Source organism: Lepeophtheirus salmonis, chromosome 14 (assembly GCF_016086655.4).
Source record: "Lepeophtheirus salmonis chromosome 14, UVic_Lsal_1.4, whole genome shotgun sequence".
NCBI lineage: Eukaryota > Metazoa > Arthropoda > Copepoda > Siphonostomatoida > Caligidae > Lepeophtheirus > Lepeophtheirus salmonis.
In genome coordinates, this window is record NC_052144.2 from 22653812 (window position 1) to 22659587 (window position 5776).

Consider the following 5776-nt stretch of genomic DNA (forward strand, 5'->3'; position numbering starts at 1 on the left):
GCAGAATGCCTGGCACCTGCTGCAGGTGTTGTAATCCCATTGCTGACTGACAGTTATTGTGAGAGCCTAGGTGTTTGGAAGATGCACACTGCAGGCCTTTCCCTCGACATACATCCAAAAAGTGTAGTCGAAGGGGTTGGCATCAGGAATGTAGAAGTACAAAAGTTTTAAAAAATAGTTCAAAAGAATTCAAAAGAGACTTGCAACGGAGGAGATGGGTTTCCTTCATTGTTGGTATCAAATCTTTCCACCCACTTTTTGGATAGCTTTCTCCACAGTCTGGTATGAAACACCAACATCTCTTGCATGGGCCCTCATGGACTTACGGGGATTGGCCGGGGCTTTTTTCTTTAAATCCTCCATGGTCCAGTTTGGCCTTTTTGACAGATCTCTTCTTCCTTTAAAACTTTTAGGACTTAACGACGGCGTAGTTGGTGGTCATAAAGTCGCTGCATGGAGAGTGCGTATGGATATTTGTCGATCACGACTTGTACGTAATCTAAAAAGTTCAGGTTTATTTTGTTTTTTTAACTAGTTGCTTATACTGTAATATTTCGAAATATGAATGAATTTATATCACTCAACTTTAATTAATTATTGAATTAGTCAGTTTTAGATTTCAAAGGACCACCCAGTATATAACTTACTTTGAATCATTTTGAAGATACGTACATGATATTGGTTGTACATTTCCGACTTTGAAACATGCATGAAAATACCCTTATATTATATAAATAGTATTGTTATGATACAAATATTATTGTATCATTTCCGATACAAAAATGAGTATTTTTTTAATACTTTTTGCCTACAAATATATAACAAAATGCTGTTAAGGACAAACTAGATTCATTTTTACTTTTATTTAGTACAACTTTATTGGTATGTGTATGTGGGAAGGTTGAGATTTCAATTTTTTTTAGAGGTTACGTTATCGGTGAGCCAATAGTTTCTATAAAGCGTAATGACACTGCAAGTACCGGTTCCAATATTAATTTAGGTATGGTACCGTTTTAATTGCGTCAGTGCCTCGATACCATTATAGTACCACAGGTATACCGAATCACACTACAGAATGTAACTCAAAACTTGCATCAGCATTCAATTATAATTTTTCCCTGTTGTTTTTCATAACAAGGTTTCATTACAAAACAAAATGATACCTTAAAAAATATTTTTTTATTTTAATCCCATGTATATTAATGTAAAAATGTCGGAGCACCAACGAGAAAGACAACAGATGTGCAATCTCCTCTGCACCAGTGTCAGTACCGTGAAGGTTGGAGAGACCGTTGACATCTCCATCCGGACTACTCATATATAACATGAAGAATTCCATTACTGGCCCAATGTAACTATGAAAAACCAAAACTTCTGCAGCATCAATATCACTGACTTCTGGCCTTCCCCTTATGTAGCCATCCTTTAGGTTTCCACTAGCCCTGACTACAACCCCCCTCGACTTTGCAGTTTAAAGTGTAATAGAGAAGGATGTCTGCCGAACCTCTCATCCAAATTTCGATTTCCTCTGAACAGCCATGATGACAGTGTAGTACGCCATGGGCAAGGCCTTCGTCGTTGCTAGCTGCACATCTGCTCACTAGCGTGTTGAGGCTGACATTACTTGCAGGATGGAGCTATGCACTAAAAAATATAACAAAATATAGTATTTACGAATTGTTTTTGAGATTTATTTAATTGAATCTATAAAATCATGCAATTTTTCGTAATTTATTCCTGCTTCTATAACTTTTGGGTCCGCACTATTTATATTTGTGACGTTTTTTTTAACGTCAAGTCAGCATTGTTTATGCAATATGTTGACCTTGGGGCCTCAAATAAACAAATATTAAAACTTATAACCATAAATACCCTTTTAATCAAATATTAGAGAAAGTGGTAAAATACTACTTTTTATTTGGATTGTCTAAATAGGTCTGCCAAATTAAGGGACTCGAACCTTTACTCTCCATCAAAAAAATATATATCAAATGTATCACTTTACACAGGGTTGGAAGCAAAACGTGGACTGAATGACAGATTTTAGAAAAATGTGAATAATTTTATTTTTTGATAGATATTTTTTTAATTTTTTTAGCAAAGCTTTTAGACACGACTTTTGTGAACATGTTGATTCAATATGGCCACCCTCAGCAGCAATCACAGCCTCCACACAGCGGTGGAAAGCCTTGCAGGAGTTAATGATGAAATTTTCGGAAAATTTGTTCCATTCCTTCACGATAGCGGCCTTCAGGGATTCCACGTTTGGGTGAGATGTACTGTTAATCTCCTTCTCCAAAGTGCCCACACAGCAAAGTCCAAAGGGTTAAAATCCAGCGAAGATGATGGCCTCATGTTTTGTACAGAACACCCCCTTGACTTCCTCTGGTGATCCTCCGAGCCAACGGTGGTTCCGAGGATTGTAGAACTGGTCCATGGTGAAAATCTTCTCGTCAGAATTTTTTTTTACTGTAGATCCATTTGCCTTGATCCAGGCACGAACTTTCTTGCACCTCTGCAGTCTCCTTTTCTTCAGAGTGTCCGTCAACTTGTGGTGTGGGATCCTTGTATAAGAGGACAACCCCAAGTCCTCCTTCACAGCCCTCCTGATTGTCTCCTTGTCCAAGTCCAACTCGTTAGAGAGGCGATTCATGGTTTTTGTGGGGTCCTCCTTGATCTTCTTCTTCAGGTCCCCCAGAAACTCAGAATCCCTTTTTCAAGTTATGTCCTCCACTTCCTTCTTTCCTTGAGAGGTTTTTTAAACCTTTTTCATATATGGAGCACTTCACAATGTCCATAATCTTTGCCACCTCAATTTTGGCATCCAGAATGTCTGTGATCCTCCGCCTTTTTGCTTCTTGCTCACACATTATGAAAGATTTGAGAAATGTTTATCATTGTTTACTTATGCCAAAAGGACAGGAGATTCGGAATATGCATGGAAAATCACAAAACCTCTCTATTTTAATTACATAATTAGCATTTATTAACAGTCCACGTTTTGCTTCTGAACTCTGTATATATTAAGAATAAGCTATTAAAATAATTATTAGACGTTCATATGTACCTAGTGTTAACAATAACTTTACTATTACGTAGGCAGGGGTCAAATATTTTTATCGAATAAAGCATAAGCAAATTTAAAAAAGTATTATCTGCATGATCGTGTGACAATCTGTAGCTTGAGAGTGCAACTTACATTTTCAACAGCAAATGTAAGTAACATATCTATATTTTATTTTAAGTAATATTATCCTTACTTTGAATTATTTTGCCGCAAGACGGCGGTGCTCGATGTTGTTTTGTTTACAAACTAAAATAATAAAAAAAACCAACTCTAAGCCCTATTGATGGAATCAATATAAAAACTCAATAGAATACATTCACGTCATAAACTGCATCATATTTTAAGAAAACACCATTTTGGAGACTCAAAGTTAATATTTGTACTTAATAAAAATTACAAATTTCCAAAAATTCTTGATTAAACTTGATAAAATTGCCTTTAAAATATAAAAAGGCTGAACATCTGCATTAAATAATATTTAATTATAAGTATAAACACTGATATTTAAATTAAATCAAAGTAATAAATATCTACTAAAACCCCTACAAAAAGCTAGATTTGTATTTTTTTATTGTTTTGGAACGATCAGAGTAGGATAATATAATAAAAATATCTTATTCTTTCCATTGTAATACTTAATTTTTATCTACAGTAAGGACGATGTAATAACATATTTTTAATACATTTTAGGGTCAGATATATAATAAAGCTAGGTATTACAGGGATACATTTTTGATAGACTGTAAGGTTTAAGTCCTTTAATTTGTTGGTGCCATTTTGAGATATAATTGTCCACTTTTATCCTTAATATGAATGAAAAAAGGGTGTTCATTGCTATGAAACTTGGTCGTTTAAGACCCCAAAATAGCGGACATCAACAATGCTGAAGTCATCTAAAAACATTCAATACAATCAACATCTAATTATAGGGGGGGAGGGGTAGAGGAAATGGGGGATAATTTCAAGAGCAAATTTTTATAATAATAATGATCAAAAATGGTTTACTCATTCCCTTAGCCTAATGAAGTTATTTCTATTTCCGTCTATTTGATTAATCTATGTATAAGGTATTCTTTCAATTACTACATTATAAAAATAATTTTATGTACAATGTACATTATAAATTAAGCAACCAACTACCTGTTTTACGATTATTACAAATAAATGAAAAAGGGGCTGTAATGAATCTCTTAATCTTTTTATGGTCAACTCAAGATTCATTTATAATTATATTAAAGCCATAATGAGATATATGTATTATGTATGTATATAAGAAAAGTTAAGCCATGGCACGTTCCCTTCGCTTTTTAGGTAGATCAACAACAACAAAAACATAGATCTTCCTAATCAAGTTAGTTTATCTCATGATTGGATTAAAAATATGCATGAAATAGTTATGGACAGATCCTGCTATTGTGACACGATCCGAGGCCGATTTTTACGTGTTTCAGTTTTTGATTCATTTTCACTTTCATGGGCCCACACACTAGTTATTAATTTATAATTAGATGTTCTGTCTTCAAAAGTTAAGTAATAAAGATAACAGGGTTGAAAAATAGAAGAACTTGTTCAGATTGCAACTAGAAAAAGCAACTCCTGCTTTTTAGGACATATTTTATACAACTACATATGGCAATAAAAGTAAAAAAAAAAAAAGCCTCTATATGTTTGGTGACCAGCCGGCCTCATATTCCTTCAGATGTTCTATTTTTACATTATGTCTATAGGTTCGGTAGATTTTGGTATAAATTAATGAAATGTCCAGTTTTATGGGTTACGTAGATTTTAAGAATGTAAAAAAAGGATAAGTTTGTATAAAACAAAACGGTTAGTCTCGTCTATTATACATTGGGGATTTTCTGTACTAAAACAACAGTCATTTTTAAAATAAATAAAGATGTAAATGAAAAAAACTTATTAAAAAAATCTAAGAAAATAAACAAAAATCAAAATTTAACCTTAAATTTTACTTAGTTCAAAATATTTATCCTCTCCCTCCTAAAATCGGCATTAGTCATTTTTTTTCTACAATTGTACATTCTGTAATAGTAGGGAGACCATGGCGCTCTTGGTACGCGGGCCCTGACACATTTGTATGAAATAATCTTGGAAAGTTTACTACCGGATATTTTTTCTTGTTTGGTACTCTTTTTGTAAGAAATAAAGTTTAAGAAGATACTTAAACTCATTACATAAGTAAGTGAGGTATGTTCCAATGTTATATTCAGTATTATAAATAATTTATTACACCGTTTTTGAAAGTTGAGGGATCAATGACTACAACGAAAACAAATCCTTTGGTTTTTCTGCAGCTATATGATAATTGTAAACTCTCAAAAATTGGGGAAGCCACAACCCCAGCTCTCCCCTTCCCCTTGTTATTTGGCCCCTATAATAAGAAATGAATGACAATATAATTTTATATTGAAATAAGTTTATTTCCAGCTCTTCAAATGTGGGATATTTAATTGTTCAAACTAGTGTTAGTGGTACTGGGATACTAACGTATTGAAAAAGGCACTATACTAAATATATATTTGAACCTCTTCTTCAGTTCCATTACGTCATAAAAGCAGTCCTGTGGATGACTTAACCCGCCAAGATTATGAACTAAAAAATCGTTTTATATAAAACAAAGCTAGAATAAAAAAATTCTATTACAGCTACTTCCTCCTCAACTCAAACACAAATCCTGTAGACACTCAAGTA